Source organism: Limulus polyphemus, unplaced genomic scaffold, assembly GCF_000517525.1.
Source record: "Limulus polyphemus unplaced genomic scaffold, Limulus_polyphemus-2.1.2 Scaffold1448, whole genome shotgun sequence".
NCBI classification, from domain to species: Eukaryota; Metazoa; Arthropoda; class Merostomata; order Xiphosura; family Limulidae; genus Limulus; species Limulus polyphemus.
The window spans coordinates 57362-75436 of NW_013667058.1; the positions used below are offsets into that span (position 1 = coordinate 57362).

An 18075-nucleotide genomic window follows, 5' to 3' on the forward strand; every position below is an offset into this window, starting at 1 on the left:
TATTGAGAAAGAATAAACTAGTTTTATTTAAGAAAGGACTTGTATCGCTAAAGTTTCTTCGGAAATAAATTATACGGAAACTTAACTGACGACCAGAGACGTAACAGTACAATATCAGGTATGTGTCAGCAGTAGTGAAAGCCACCAGAAAGATATCTATTTGATCTTTCTGATATAGATACTCGTGCTTTTGTCTGCAATGAAGAGCAATAATTTTGTCATTGACTAGTGTAATATCTATTAATTTTGGTGTTATTGTTCATTAAAAAGTAATACTGTTTAACCCTATTGCCCTGGGTACCCTTTAATGCACATTACACGAGGTTTAGTGTCTTACGTTCAAAATTTTATTAAAGTACTCTTTGTTTATGTTATACCAATTAGAATAGCATAAAATCTTAACTAATAATCCATATTTTAATAGTATACAAATTTTTAAGTTCTTAATTCTACAAGGCAATATTTAAAAAAATCCCGAATTTCTACTAGTGTGTCCATGTGACACATTTTCTCTTAGCATGTCATCATCCTTATTTTATCCACCACTCCTCGAAAATGTACGTAAAATACTCCCTATAAAATCGTTATTGTTCAAACAAACCATAATTTTTATAGCCTTCAATTTTGTTTGGTTGCAGAGCTATCACATAGAAAATCAGACCCCTCTGCTACATCCTCCTGTCAAATCCTCTCTTTCACAATTCGTTGATAGCTCTATCTTACCTTTCATTATATATATTACCTATAACCAATAGAAAGTCAAGGTTTTCATCTATCAAATGACGTATTTTATAACCTTGTGTTCAGAACAGAATATCGTCAATTTCACTGGAGTATCAACATATTTCCCGTGGGAAAGTTAACGAATAGCTTGGATGAATTTGTAAGGCTCTTGTTGCATAATTAAAAAACCAGGAAAATTTTGAGAGGTAAGTAAATTTGTTTACTTTTTGCATATTATTGTTCTATACTCTTTGATGCATTATTTAATTAAATGAAAATTATTAAGTGCACAACTGTCTATAGTATGAAAATTATAGCTAACTCTCTTCACCTTTTGAGATAAGGTAGATAAAATAACAAGTAAACTATAAAGTTTTACTAAAAAAACGTTTGAAATGCATTTAGAAGGTTTTAGGGAGTACAAAAATCAAATTTGAGATTTCTGAGATGAGGAAGAATATTTTTAATTTTAACATGAAAATTACTTTGCACACGGGCTATTCAAAACAAATACTCAATATATTAATGGGCAAATCTTTATTTTATTAAAAATACTTCACTAAAAATATGATTTTTTGTTGTTGAAAGACTGGCAAATTTTGTGGAGATATATACACTATATTGAAAGTTAGAAATATTAAATCTATAATGACTTTAAGTGAGTACAAAGAGGTCACGTTATTGGTCAAATTGACCGAGCCCATGATGAGAGAGTTAATTGATGTTATGTAGGTCTTCAGACATACCTCAACTACCCAAGAAAGAGTTAAGATAAAGTTTTGCAACTGCCCTTTTTGCCTGGATTAAATTTATGTTTTCAGGGGTCAGTTGCACACCTTCCTTTTCAGCATACTGTTAAATAAATGCCTGTTTTGCCTCTGATGTTACACAGTGAAAGGACCATCCTGAACTTTCCTGTTATATTTTTAGAAATGATTCTATATAATTTTTAAAGAGTTGAGTGGATCTTTCAGGGAAAATGTAAATTTCACAAATCTGTATTATCTTGTAGACACTCTAGAATACTTTTTCATCTTCTTGATAACCCATGTGCTGATAAATGCTCTCTCATCATCTGAGTAATTACACGGGGGTAGTATTCTTAAATTTACATGTGTTACAGAGAGAGAAAGTTAATTTACCATTACTTCTCAGAGGTAAAACAGGATGATAGAGTTTACTTGGGGGCTAGAATTTGGCACATAATGAAACCGAAATAGTTATGTACATCTGAAAAATTTGTTGTGATGATTATGGGATGGTCAACTGGATACTCACAGTACATATTCGTCCATGGATAAAGAGTAATAAAGTCAACGTACGTGATCTTTTTACCTTCCTTCACATCCTACAAAAGTCTAGTAGCATAGAAAATTTCCGGTATATCCAGGTGATAACTACTGTGAGGTCCTTAAGGAAACTAATTAAACTTGTATCAGTGGAATTCATATGATTAACTTCATGTTCCCAAATTGAAACAACCTTCATGTTTATGCTGCCTGTCCAATGTACTTTTTCTAAAAGACCACATGGGTCTATTTAGAACAACAGTCATTGTGTCAGGATAGCAACATAAAAAACACCGGTGATAGAAACACCCGTAAAATTCATATATAGTATTACAATACTTACAGAAGCTGTTAACACGGTAATTTATTATTTTAATCTCACTGCCATTAAGGGTATGTTGGATATTACACCTTCAGACTGTTGCATGCAGTCTAATGACTGTATACTTACCTGACTATTGTTGTTTGTTGTATTGTATCCATGGTTAGGTACAAGTGTTATAGACTTTGGTGGTATAAACTTGTTTCTGTATATGGTTGTACATACACAAGCAATTGTCATGTACATGATGGGGTCAATACCATAAGTGTCGAGGAGCTCATCTCTGAATTGTAAACAGCACTGCTGGAGTATGTCAACATCTGATTGACAGTACCTAATGAGATAAAATAAATAAAGTATGTGTTTCAACAAACTTTACTAAAGTTTACTTTTGGCAGTTTATTATCATATACACACACTCTTGTAGGATTATGTATCTTTCAATTTTTAAGAACATACAACTTTAGGTAAAATAACTTTTAATAACATAACTATCAAAAGATGACGAATCTTACCTGTTCATCTCATCTTGAAAATTGAAAATGTACCTTTCCTCTTGGCGCTATCAGTGCCAATCCAGAAATTTCTATCTTATGTGTACTTCCATGATGTCAGGTGAATAGAAGCTCCTATTGAGTATAGGCCCTAGATACTTTTGGTTTTACCTTGTCTTAAACAGTTGAGGAAACTATCCTTTCAGTAATCCTGTTAAACAAAAGGTTTTAGGGAATTATGACAATGACAAGGGGATAAAGTTGTAACTATTGATCACACTAATTTTAGGGGGTTTGACAGTCATGTCAATTATCTTTCTGCTATTAACAATAATGTCGAGTTTTACCCCTTCATGGATAAGATAATTTAAAATAAAAAGACCATTAAATCATTTCATGTTATGAGCTATGGCTGTGTAATTCATATGTTCCTCAGAAGATAAGAACTCACAAAACTTTAACTACAGTCTCTTTACCATTAATATTGTGGACCACTAAGTATTTCACTTCACGAGTCTCTTGGTCAGTCCCAAAATAAAAAAAACGAATAATTTTTGATAAGTCTTAAAAGTCTTTTGAATGGAGGAAGCATAGATGCATAGAGGGTATGACAATTGTTTTACATCCTGGATAATGTATTTTGCTACATCTGTGAAATCCAGGACAATGTTTTATCCTGTCAGTGGTAATGAAACACATTTTATATTGAAAAACTTTTCACACAATGAAACTTTCTATTTTCTGTTTTTAGTTTTACGTCTGTTATAATAGTCTACTGATTTATGAAATATGTTACAATCAGCACAACAGGGGAGTTGATCGATTATACTGTCGTTTCTGTAACAAACGTTACAATAACTCACACGATATTGTTTATTTAAGATAGTAAACCCCTTGTCACAATCAGAACAGTAATATGAGACACTGAGAAAACCCTTCGTTGATGTTATAACATCGAAATGGTTCTCATGAAACCAAATGTATATTTATTCTGGATATGACGGTCCTTTGTGGATACTTCTATTGAAATTATCTGAAGACACAATGTGATGCTCAAATACTGTTATCTCTTCTATTCCACAAAGACCAAATGGAACATTACATGAATTATGGAGTTCACTGTCCATGCATGTAAGTAGTGATCTTCATTGATCACTAATAAATTTATAATTAGGAGGCTTTCTGAGATATGCCAAATCTAAAATAGTACCCTTGATGCAGCAGAGATAATCGCTATTCTTTATTATTAGCACTGACTGTTTTTCAAATGATCAGCCTTGATGTTAGTGATCTTATGTCAACTGCCACCTACAGACATTTGTAAAGTTGGGACCTCAGTTTTAAATGATTCATCTAATGTTAATCCTTTTTTTACTCTGATCGACCTTTTTGATATTTGACAAGATCATATCAGGTGAAAACACATCCTTGTCTTTTTAAACATATGCTAATAGGCTAATCTAACTGTGTAGAGAATATAGTGACTCTGACTTTATCTTTGGAATTCAAATGATGTGTTGTCTCATCCAGTATATTCTGTACTTTATCATTAAATGAACTTAGAATGTTCCTCAGAGTCTGCCTGAATTAGTCTTCTTTGAATACTACATTAAACATCGTGGTCATGGTATTACATTTTTTGACATGTCTTGATGACATTTTGGTGATATTACATGTCTTAGCTCTGGGACATTTTCTTGATGTCTTTTAAGGACAAGAAAAGAACATAAATGTAAAATTGTTGATTTAAATATGCCAAATTAATATGGTTATTTGTTAACACAATTAGACATATACTTAACCCAGCTTCACTATTGTTGGGCAAACATTTCATCCCTTGAAAACTCTGGCTGTTATTTATAGCATGTGCTTACTCTTTTACTTTTAGTATATGGATTGAAACTAAGTATATTTTCAAGGCTTTATATACTATATGTAATTGCTTACAGGAATACTTTATAAAACACATGAAGTTTTATTATAAGGTCATACTTACACAACCATTCTTTTTTACAACTATGCCTACGATTATCAACCATTATCTTTCTGTGACGAGGCATCTTATTTCAACCTGTACTTACATACGGTGGAGGTTGTTTGGAAACTCTTAAATTGTATATGTTTGGGCATCACATCATGGGATGTAATAAGATTTTCCAGAATTTTTTAGAGCATGCTTCATTCCCTCAAGGTAAACTTTATAAAACACATAGGGTTTTCATTTTTAGGTCATACCTACACAACTGTTCTTTTCTTAAAACCACACCTATAATTACATACTATAGGTGCTTCCTATTACCTTGTCAAATTGAATCATGCCTCTCTATGCCTTGAATGTCTCATATGGGTAATGGTGTTCATAGGTTTTTCTCATAAAGTAGGCTAGTTATTCTTTCCCTCAGTTTTTAGTTTTAGTTCAATCTGTAGGATGCACTTTTTGTTTAACATCACAGGGATACTTTTAAGTTACTTTTCTAAATAAAAGTTGGAATGCTCAAGTATTTAGATCAGAATTCTTATTCTCAACTTGGAAGACGTGTACAAGTGTAATTCGAAAGGTAAGATATTTGTCAATAGTTATTTAAAGTGCATAACTAGATAAGTTTGTTTTACTGGCTGTTAACCACAGTGGCATACAAAATCCATTCTTCATTATTAAACCAATTAATACAAACAGAATCAGAAAGATCTTCTAATTGCACTAATGACAAGGTTAAAAATTGGTATTCTAAGAATATACTGAACATGTATCCACTGTCATACAAAAGCTGGGCTTACCAAGTCGGTGATCTCAGTGAAGCAGCTCATACATGGGAGATGTTAGACCACGATGAAAGTATCTAAGGGCTGCTTTGACTCAACTAGATAAAAAATATTATATTAGATGTGTTTCAAGATAGAGGTAGTAAACTAAATATTCACGATTTTGTTGAAAATGGTGATTTATTCAAAACAATGGTACCTTTAAATGAATAATATGTAAGTTCTATATCAAAAACAGAAAGTAGCAACTTAGAATATAATTTTTTAATGTACCGTCAAAAATTGAGAATTTCATAAATATACATTTAGCTTTCTGTATTATTATTCTCAACAATGGCCTGGAAAGTTTCCATGATAATAAATTATAAAATTAAAGATTATAAGATCAAATGAAATACTACGAAAAATATAAATGTTAGTAATACGCCATCTGGTGTCACCTAGTATTGCACTCATCATAATGCACCCATGGTGTTGCTGACATAATCCTATTATACCACCTAGAAATGTGCACATAGCAAAACACCCACTGCCACAATTCCACTATATCACCTAACAACACACACCCTTGTGTTGTTGACGTACATATTAGGTCATGGGTCATGGTTCTGATGACATAATCCTAATATATCGCCAAGCAATGCGCCTACTGTTGTAATTCTATTATATCGCCTAACAACACGCCCCCTGGTGTTGTTGATGGGTCAATATCCTCGATATGTTATATGAGCTTGTCGAAATTGGGTCAAGATCGTATTTTTTGCTTCCACTGCTGGAGTGTCCCCTTAACTACTCACGCTAATAACTAGAGGTTCTCCAGCTAGGGTGTATATTTCCAAATGAGTTGCAACGGTTGAGTCACAAAGAAAGAGTCTAGAGACAGATTTACTCAGACATCAAATATTTAATAAAGCTCTCACAGTTTATAATACAAACAATAATTAGTGCAATACAATACACATCAATACAATTGTGTTTTACAATAGAAAGTTGTAGCACTGGCAAGACTTATGAATAATTTAATAGCCAATGCTAGTGTGGGTTCTTTATCCTGTAAATTACGCTAAAATATAAAAGAATACTAGCAGAGAGTACCCCCAATAAAAATGTAAGACAATAAAGTTAACTCTCACTTTGACCATTGTGAAATATAAAGTTCTCACATGGATTTTACTCCAATAATAACATTCCCTACTTTAAAATACAAACTAATGCTTCACCAATTTGTGAAGCAGCTTCCATAAGGTTCACTTACTATAAATGTAAACAACTTAATTAACATCAAAAGCCAAACAGCCCTCGCACAAATGATATTTAAAGTTAACCTTATTATTGCTAGAAAACTTAAAAAAGATACTAACAAGTTACCAGAATTCTAATGTGAGAACTTTTTAGGAGTCCTGGCATAGAAGCAGAACTTATTTAAACATTCTGGAAACCTAAGTTCAATCCTTTATGAAATCTTTGTCAAATTTGCATAAAATCTAAAGCTGTGTAACTCTGCATCAAAATATATATAAATTTTATGTCAAATGTCTGTAAATTGTAAGCAATTCTTTTCTTCCAAACCCCAAAACTGCCTTAAATATGTCAATAAACTCTCAAGTTCCTGACATAAGAAAACAGTGATTGGTTTATATTAAATCAGCTGGTAACTATTATCTGAATCACTGACAAGAATATTTTATCTCATTAATAAAAACAATGTTATTATACATATATGAGAAACAGACAAGTACTCTTTTAATCCTCACTTAGCCTAATTCACCTCTTAAAGAAAATTAATAGTTAGTAACTCAGCTGAGCACCTCTCTGGGGGAACTGTGAAAGGTAACATAATTTTGAGTTGTTGTTTTTTAACTAAAAAAGGTGAAAACATATGTTAGATCCCCATACAACAGTCTCCTCCTACCTTTTTATCCAGGCAAAACCAAGCCATTCCATACTCTACAACTATCACAAACCCAAAAGTCACAACTAACTTTTAGGATGTAGTGCTCAAGAATTCAAAATAACTCTCTCTTCCCCCATACATCACTTGCCCCATAAAACTTAAAAAAAATACAATAAAGTACAAAACAGCACTAATATATTATAATTCACACATATATCTAATTAATGAGGGGTGAGCTAACATGCCATGCCCAAAAGTTAAACTAAAATGCATAAAAATACTCTTTAACAAAGATACATTAAAACAGCCATTTAACATTTACCCTTAATAATAATCATACACATAACAGAAAACTCTTTAGCAATAATGGTACATGTGTAAATTTGAAACCCTTTTACATAGAAAACATATTAAATAATAAATCTTTAACATAGAAAATATGCCTGAAAGCCTTTTCCATAGTTATATGCAAAGAGTGACAAAGTTAACCTCAGACATTAAATTACATATATGCACTACACTACATAATAAACAAAAAAGTCCTCAAATATAGCAAGCTTACTTCATTTACTAGATGTAGTATAAAAAGCTAAGCATAAATTAAAAAACACATAAACACAAAAAAACATTTAACAAAGAAAATAACTTATTCAAACTGACCCTTTAACATATAAATATGTGAAGCTATTTTAACTACACCCTTAAACAAAGAATATGGTACCAATCAAAATATAAGCAAATGCTCCTTTAGCAAAGCATATCAATGTATGCACATATAATAATAATATCCTTTTTACATAGAAAATCAAACATGAAGTTATCCTTAACTTAGACACATTCACACTACACCTATAACTTTAATCTAAACCTTAACCTAAGCATATATACACTGCAGCTAGTGAAAACCTTAATCTTAAATATATATATCAAAATGAGTATTGACAATTTACACACACACACAATAATTTAATCAAAATGTGTAAATTAGATGGAACAAAATAGAGCAACTCACCTAAAATAGTCCAGACAGCAAGTTCTCCAATGCAATTATGGATTTCCGATTACTACTATGAATCCATCCAATTAAGAAGATTTCGTTCCTTGACATTAACTATTCTATCATGACAAGACCAATCTGCATGACAGCCATGCCTGTCATAAGTGTTAGTTTTTTATAACTATTTCTATAATATTTAAAATGTATGTAACATTTCTAGGCATTAGTTGTCTGTAACATTCAGTCTTGACCACTACAAACCTGTACCTTGAAAATACAACATTTCACTGGAGGGCCCCAACCTTGCATTATCTCTGAGTACTTATAGTGTTGTTGGACTGGAAATCAATAGAAATTAGCCTTCACATATTGCTTACCCAACTTTCCACTAGAGTAGGATAGTTAAGTGTGGTGTCAAGCTTCTGGGACCAAACATAATAAATCTGCTATTTTGTAGAAATATCTCATGGTACACATAAAAAGTTTTTATTACTTTATACACTACTCAATTAATTAGGCATTTGTTCAAAACGAGTTTGTCATTACTAGTTAGGGCCCCATTTGCATGGCACGCCACTAGAAGGCACCATAGGTGTGTCGGACTCAGAGAGGAGAGATGTAACCAAAGACGATAACACAATAGTTCCACAAAGTGTCACCAGAGGACGCAGCTATCTTAAAGAGGGTTGAAATTATAGTTTCATACCAGAGAGACAGCTAACAGCTATGACGTAATAGTTCTATGAAAACAAAGAAAATGTTTCTAGGCCACCATGACAGGCGGCTATGACGTCATAGTTCCACAAATTGGGACCAGCATAAATTTGATGTTAATGTTGTTTCAATATTACAATAATTAATACAGTCGGTATAAAATAATTCATTAGTTAATTACATTTTCTGACCATTTATATTTAAATCATCCTAAAACAGATGCTTAATACCAAATTATTAGTTCTACATTTAATTACATTTCCTGACAAATTATATTTAAATCATGCTAAAAGGACGATATCATGAAATAATCAAACTTACTGTTTGACTCTTTAATCACAAATCAAGTGATTATTTCAAAGATTTTCGGTGCTAAGTTAATATTCAAGACAAAATATTTCATTTTACACATGATACTTTTATAGTTTTATCTCATGTTTTACAAAGGTGGATGGTATTGTATATATACATTGTGTTACTAAAACAAATTGATTTTCAATGTCTCAACATGCGATTATGTCATCAATAAAATGTTTATTAAATATTATGCAATAATTAATCTTACACTTTCACTAGTTTGACTTTATGCTATAACTTGACAAAATATTTCATTTTACACATGATACTTTATAGTTTTATCATACTCGAGTTTGCCTTTGTACTCGAGTTTTACAAAGGCAGACACAATACTTCCACATATGATTACACCATCACTGTCTAGATATAATTATGTTCAAACCATTATTTCGCATAGTTTAATATATACACTAATTCATTTTGCTACACCTAAAAAATAATAAATGAATGACTTATTGTTTATCAATCCATTTTCTATAGAACATTCCATTGAAGATTAAAATTGCATAAAACTTTGAGACTGTCTAATGCATGGTATTAGGAATTGATCACTGGCAAACACACCTACAAACTTCTTTTTGTACACAAATCTTGTGAAAGTATGGAATAAATTTCTAAACTGTTCATAGTTTTTTCAGGCAATGTTCTGTAGGACACTTACTGTTTTCTTTCACAAATAAAACATAAATTTTGAATAAGAAGTTAGCATACAGGATCACATATAAAAGTTGTAGTGGCTTTCAAACGAGACCCAAAACTCGAGTGCTTTCGAATAGTTCACTATTCTTCTTCAGGATACTTTTGACTATTAAATACCGACTTTTTGATGCTCGTTTTACACGTTAAAAGCCTCCCAGTTGCACAGCGGTATGTCTGCGGACTTACAATGCTAGAATCCGGGTTTCGATACCCCGTGGTGGGCAGAGCACAGATAACCCATTATGTAGGCCTGTGCTTAACTTCAAACAAACAAACAAAAAACATGTTCAAAGTATTTCTTTTTGTTCCTTTTCTCAGTAGAAATATTAAAACATACTTAATATCAATTTTCATGAATACAACAATTTGTGTCTCATTTTTTGTTTTGTTTAAAGAATGAGAAAAATGTCAAATAAATTATTAAAGATTTTCTAACTACCAGACATTCATGTTTTACATGTTATGCTTAAGTGAAAAATCTTTGAGACTGCTGAATATGTATACTGCACCTACCTTTGATCGGGTATATCTATCACATTTTATATGTTCAAATAACAAGTTTCGAAATTATGCCAAAAAAGTTATCCGATCCTTGTCTTGTCTTGAGACCCCATAGGACGTATTTCATTGTGAAATCTGGCAACCCTTCTCCACGCCAACATTGGTCTTGGAAGCATGGTAATCACGTTATGAATGATGAAATCTTATAAAGACTGGTCATTTTTCCATTTGTGTGTGAGAGCCAGGAAGCACATAAAGAGAACAGATAAAACAGCAGATGAAAGAAGATATTGGCGTAATTCAGGTAGGTATTTTTCTGATATTGGTTTTTTCTCATTCCCGATCAGTTGCTAGCCCTTTTAATGAATAAATTGCCCAGATGCCAGTAGGTGGAAAATGACATTAACTGTTAACTCCGACATGTTGGAGAATTACTGCAACACTATCTACAAATCCAGGTGACAACGACCACTTGGATAGAAGTTCAAGGATTTTATCTGTAACGAGTTCATCAGCAAGATCCTCTACAATACTACAAGCCTCATCAGGGATAAATTTTCTAAGATACCATCTAGTCCGATCATGAAGAAGAAAAACAAAGAAGCAGTTAAACCAACAGGACATAGCTGTAGCTACTAATGCTCTGAGAATTTCTACACCAAAGATGATTACCCCAACCAGTAATTATCAATGAAGCCCCATCCAGCCATCATCGTAGAAGGAGGGTTACATCTTTTACACACATTGTCACTAAACTTAAGTAGGTGTTCATAACCATCACCTTTAAAAAGATCTGCGGTCTACTCAAGGGTGGAATTTGTATCAAGTGCCACCACCTCCAAGAGTAGGTCAAACTTTAAAAGTACTGGCTATCCACTGCATGACATCCATGTTCCTGGTGGCTTCCAGGGCAGAAAAAAGTGGTCATCAGGAGTACATCCTGAGTCATCACTACATAAAAAAATTAAAGAAGAGCTCGTCAGCCAAGGATACCCCACCACCAAAACAGAGATGGTCAAATTTATCAAAACTGAAGAATTAACACCCCTCATCAAAGACACGCTCTTTGGCTCGAAGTAAGCTGACCGATTGGTTAAAGATGGTACTACATTGCAGTTCATGTTAAAATACATGTCAAACGTGTATTTCTGCACTTTTTTTTCCAAAACCACAGTTGTGATTTCGTTTCTTGAAAGTGTTTGCTTTACTCCAATCTCCCAAGTGGAGTCCAGCTTTGAAATATCTATAAAATATGCTACACCAAAATTAGTATGCCTTGCATTCATTACTTACAGGTGGACTACATAATTAGTGTATGTTCAGTTTTTCAAGAATTTGCACAGAGAAGAAATAATTTATTAAATTAATTATAATATAGAAAACATAATGAATATGTAATAGTCTCACAACTACTGAAATAAAACTTTCTTCTTTAAAAGTTATGTAATATTTTTTGCATAATATTTTAACTATTCTTTGTGTACTACTCTTAAATAAAATTTTTTTAACTTGGTCTTTTGTTTAGTGAGTTGTTTTTGATTATTTGGTAAAAAATATACGAAGTCCAGTCTATATAACGATAACGAATTAATTTACTTCTTCAATAAAATTTGCTACAGGCTACGTTCACTGATAGTATTAACTTCACAAAAACGTTTAGAAAAGAAATTCCAAAACAAGTGGCACCTACGCCTAACTTACTTATAATCTTACTTGTATGATTTTATCACATCGATAACAAAAAAAAAAACACGCTAACTAATTAATTATCTTACCAACTCAATCACAAATGAATGAACTTTCACTGACTAACTCACTACTTGAAACTGAACTGATTAACTCAATAATAACTCACCGATTAACTAACTAATTTACTCTGATATTTTTCTATCATTACTTTTTTCTACTTACTACCCATAGCTTCTAGATATTGCCTCATCATTATGTGATGCCAAACTACCTCTAGCAAACAAACATCTACATTAAAATATATACAAATAATAACTTACAACGATATGCACAAAGCAACAGTAATTTACTAAAACATTTATGACGTAAAAATGTACTGTAATAAACGCTCTCATATTTGATGAAATAAAATTGTGTTTCTTTAAAAACAGCTATGAAATATTTTTAGAGATTTTCTAAAATTATTTAGTGCTACAGGGTTGTTGTCATTGCTTGCGCTACATGGCGGCTGCATGTGTCCTAATGTCTGGCACAGTCTATAATTTAAGTATACGATGTCTACATCATGTGTCATTCAAAGTCTCCCAGTAGCAAAACGGTAAAACCTGTTGCCATAGGATTATAGTGTGGACAACACAGCCTCGCTCGCGAAACCTTAACAAAGAGAAGAGAATCAATTAGAACTGGGCAGGAAGCGGATCTGAAGTGATGTCGACATACTGTTTCCCTTGAAAACAACGTACACAAGATTTTGAAATAGAAGACAAGTTTTCAGTTAATTTCGCAAGTTGGGTAACCCTGTTAGTAAATCCAAGAAACGGGGAGCGGGACTATTTAGTTAGTATAAAAAGCCCTGTTCTGTTCTGATATAGATAAGTATTATACACAAACTGGCCTGCGAAGAAGAAACCTCGTAACGAATATCCAGTACGAAATGAAATCTTTTATCACCCTGCTGTTCATGATTGTTTTAATGTTTGTAGCTCCTGGTAAGTGTTTTCTGCACTAATTGTTGAAACGGGGAAGTTTATTGTACTTGTTTGTTTGTTTCTTATGGATTTCGCGCAAAGCTACACGAGGGCTATCTGCGCTAGCCGTCCCTAATTTAGCATTGTAAGACTAGAGGGAAAGCAGCTAGTCATCACCATCCACCGCCAACTCTTGGGGCTACTATTTTACCAACGAATAGTGGGATTGACCGTCACATCATAACGCCCCCACGGCTGAAAGGGCGAACATGTTTGGTGGGACGGGTATTCGAACCCGCGACCCTAACCAACTGGCCATGCCGGGCCGTTTAGTGTACTCATACTGAATATGATATATTTAATAATTATCTTTCACGTTATTTTTGCGTGTTAGAAAATGGAAATGAAGTGCATATAAAATAAAATACATATAAATAGATATCTTGATTGTTAGTTTCAGAATTTCCATGAAACCTACACAAGGGCTAGCCGTTCCTAACTTTGAACTAACAGACCAGAAGATATTCAACAGTATCCACTGCCAGTTCCAGGTTACTTACTCTAAACGAACAGTGAGATTTAATCGTTACTGTTTTAGAACAACAATGGCTCCAGAGGGCGGGGAGAGATTTAGAGTGCAGGGTGTATAGCAAAAGTTTGCAGTTGAAGACTAGGGATTATTATGCGCAGATCGTCCGTGTGTAACTTTGGTGAAATTCTTTTTTACTGGCTTACGTTTATATCAAATTAACTTTAATCTTCTACCTATTAAGTGAAGCCAGAAAAACTATGGCAATTGCAAAACATAGTAGCTACTACGTTAGTCTTTGATATGATAATTCATAGTTTGTGAAGGAGCTATAAGACCTAAACTCCCATAAAGATCACAGACAGAAAGACTAGGTGCAGCTAGTAGCGATGGAATAAACTTTTATCTTGTCACGCAAAGTCGTTCGACTTTGGTGGTCGTCCAAACTTATGGTGACTTACATGTTCTCTAACATGCAGTATGTTCTTAATATACTGTTATACTGAATAACTGATTTTTTAAAGTTCTCTAAGAGGAGTGACCTAGAAGGTTAAGCATTGGCCCCCTCCCCCTGAGCTCCAGATTTCAACTTTAACCTCTGTATGTATGTATAGTATAAAATGATTTTTTTTTCCTCATTCGCCTTTTTATTCGTCATGTTTAATTATGAGCTTTGGACTTAAAAGTTGAAAAGACAATATTAAAGCAAAAACATTTCTATTTGGAGAAATAACTTAAGGCTCTGACATATAAACACGTGTACATTTATTATTCACTACAGTAATACACATATCCAGAAGTCTACAAATTCCTAAGCCTAGTATTTATGTACTTTTTTTTTACATGACAATAAATCACAGGAATTTATTTAAAACGTGACAGGCACACTGCTTTGACCAGCGATTTCTAAAATTGTTTTCTTTATTATGTTCTTGCAATTTTACAATACATGTATGCCATTATTTAGTAGTCAGGTTTTTACAGAAAGTCAAAATTATTTTTTTCCTTCAAAAGGTCACAGCGCTCATCTTAAAGACTGGGACTCGTGTGAACGACCTGACGAAATATACTTGTCCTGTGGATCTGCCTGTGGTATTTACACGTGTGCAGACGTGAGGCGTAGATTTCATCAAGCACAGGTTTACTGCACACAGCAGTGTATTATGGGGTGCTTTTGTAGCAACGGACTTGTTAGAGGTCCTAATGGTAACTGTATCCCCAAGAATGAATGTCCGGTTTCCACTTGAAAACACCTCCGGCACTGACTGAATGTTCCGATAAGCTCCCTGCCAGCCGGAAGGAAGACAAGACAAAGAATAACATATGTATTATCAAACTGAATTTATTGCAACACTTCCATCCTGAAAGATTTATCCAAACCCTAAGCTGTACTTTTACCACGTGTGTACCAATAGACATTGCTTAATAGCATAATTTAAAACCAGTTTCAAATAGTATTCGCCACTGGCTGAAAAAGTGCGTGATTTTTTATGAACCGTTTTCGTTTCATGTATTCTGTAAAATGGTTCTGCTATGATTACATAGGATGAAATAGTTTTTATTCTAACATTTTTGCTGTATCTGTTACCAATTAGTATCTCTATTTGACATCTTAAGTGAAAGATTAATAAAAACTCGGTAGATTGGTGAATGTAGAAAGTGTGTAGAAAGAATGTTACTTTACTCTATATAATATCATCATTACGAGACAATTTGCTGGGGCTGTTAGACTTAGTTACACTTCACGTCTTTACTTCGTGACATTCTGACTGGACACACCTGTGGACTCTGAAACGTACAAACATGTAATAAATAAACAAGGAGAATAGTCAGTATTGTTACAATGTCAAACATGCTCGCCCTTTCATCCGTAGGGGCATTATAACGTAACGGTCAATCCCATTATTCGTTGGTAAAAAGAATAGCCAAGAGATGGCGATGTGATGATTAGCTACCTTCCCTCTGGTCTTTCACTGCTAAATTAGGGACGGCTAGCGCAGATAGGCCTTGTGTAGCTTTGCGCGAAATTCAAAACAAACAAACGTAACAGAACATTACAATGCAATTACGAATTAACAATGGCTTTAAAATATTCAGCTGATAATATAATCGCGTTTTCATTTAACGGTATCAACTGAATAACGTTTCATATTTACCAATTGCAGTGCTAGTTAACAGCATCAGTATAATATTAGTTACCAAGAAGTTGGAAACAACATTACAATATTTAAAGTAAACAGATTCATATCTTAAGAAGAACAGTGTTGTCGATTCAGAGCACTTTTTTTTTTACAATGATCAATACAGTGTTTAATTTTTAGCATTCTTTTTTCTTCAGCTGACCCAACTTTCGTAATGCGATTATAGCTATTTCTTCCACATACCGGATTAACTATTAAGAAAAATTAGTTAAGCTACTTGGACATATTTATCCACAATTTAAAATTTTATGTAATTTCAAACCAAAAGTAAAGATACAAAATTTCTTTAGATTCTACAAAGTCACTACAGTTGAAAGAATTTGAAGTACAATATAAAATACACTAACTCTGTTTAACATCAAGGACACGTAATTTAACAATAATAAAAACTAAGGGGTTACATTAATATATAAAGTTGGATAGTCACAAGTAAGAAGAGAGAACATGTTTCTTGATTAACAGAGGACATAAGGAACTTGATAAACATATGGTATGCTGATACTAACCTGTAGTGTGTACTACAAAAGTCTCTAAAATTCTTCTAGAGTTCTAATTCAATCCTAGTTGATCTGGGCGAGGTCATGTGCTAATTCACACCTAAGTGTTATTTTTTGTATCGGGATTAAGAAAAGAAGGTTATCAACATTTTTCATGGACAACTGTATTGTATGTTGCATTATTTTGTATATGTAGTGGTTTGAGTTTTTATTAAGCGCCTCAGGGTGTTATCCATTTAGCTCAGTTGGAGCTTGGTGTTGTGGGAGTCTTGGTTTCAAGTCCGAAACGAGGAAATACATGTATATCGTGAAAAGATAAATTACCACCTTTATACAGAGGAAGACACCATCAAACTAAAAAGTTTCACTTTGCAAATATTTATTTTCATATAACAATTTGGAAGCTCGTTGCTTGGTAATAGCGCTGGTCTTTCCCTGCTACATGACTCAACTAACGCCGGATCTCACGATGCTGCTTCGGTCTTCTCCGTCCGTCTCCACAGCATCCCGACTTCAGTCACAACCTTCGGCTCAATACGATACTGTATGCCAAATACAGATCCGCGAAACGAAATAGCACACACGCGCGGGATTGAAGGGGAACAAAAGTTCCCAAGCACCCCAGTTGGGAAGAGAACACAACCTAAAAACTTGTGTTCTGAGCTTTCAAACTAAATGCCTGCCACGTTTAGTTTTTTTTTTCGGATACTAGTTCAGTGATTGGTCAGCTACAGAAAGAGCATGAATCATCAGAGTAGTTTTGGGCGGTTTCAGGTAGATTCGTTTCTTTTTTGAAAGAGTCATTGACTGCCCAGTTTACAGAATGAATAAAATTTGTAATATTGAAAACGTCAAGAAGAAAAAAGACAACACACCACCACAACCCTCATTGACAACATACAGATGTTGTGTAAATACCATAAAGTCGAACACTATTCAGAAGCACAACACAATAGGATCACAGTTAGGAACACACGAAACCAAAGGAGAGGATTTGTGACGTCCCTTGTGACTGCGGACTTCAATACATCGGAGAAACAGAAGGATCAACAAAAGCTTGAATTCAGAAGTATGTAATACTATGCTGTAACTCGTGATGGCAGAGAAGAAGACAAACTGGAACAATGTTGAAATAATAGGATATAAGTCACATACGATAAAAAGAAAGATTAAAGAAGACTTCTGCATATACTTTACTGATATCACACTCGGTCAATCCATAATAGAAGTCAGCAAATCCTATATATCTCTACTTAAAACATTTATATAAGTTCGTTGATTAAACTCCTAACAGATCAACTCCAGCCGAGCAGATAGCACAACAGCCTTTGTAACAAAAATAACTAGGATCGAATTAATGCTACTGCAGAAACACTCTTTCTCAGGACTTCCCTAAAATCGACAACAAATTATCAGCTGAATCTAAGATAAAAATTAG

At 33.4% G+C, this 18075-nt stretch overlaps 1 protein-coding gene and 1 long non-coding RNA gene across 4 annotated transcripts in view; one reads left to right on the top strand and one right to left on the bottom strand.

Moving 5' to 3' along the window:
• LOC106463621 (arylsulfatase B-like) overlaps nucleotides 1–9264 on the bottom strand; it is a 54108-nt gene extending 44844 nt beyond the window's left edge. Inside the window, exons 1-4 of one of the 3 annotated variants that reach the window (XM_022391159.1) lie at nucleotides 8860–9264; nucleotides 5607–5689; nucleotides 2850–3039; nucleotides 2464–2668 (exon numbers count right to left, since the gene is read on the bottom strand). The gene's annotated coding sequence lies outside the window, so the exon portion shown is untranslated. Of the gene's footprint in view, nucleotides 1–2463; nucleotides 2669–2849; nucleotides 3040–5606; nucleotides 5690–8497 lie in introns of all 3 variants that reach the window. The other 2 variants (XM_022391158.1, XM_022391157.1) reach the window with 2 other exon arrangements.
• Nucleotides 9265–12971: 3707 nt separating this feature from the next.
• Nucleotides 12972–15598, top strand: LOC106463624. Its single transcript, XR_001291075.2, has 2 exons — nucleotides 12972–13431; nucleotides 14954–15598. It is a non-coding gene; the product is annotated as an uncharacterized LOC106463624 (long non-coding RNA).
• The last annotated feature ends 2477 nt before the right edge of the window (nucleotides 15599–18075 follow it).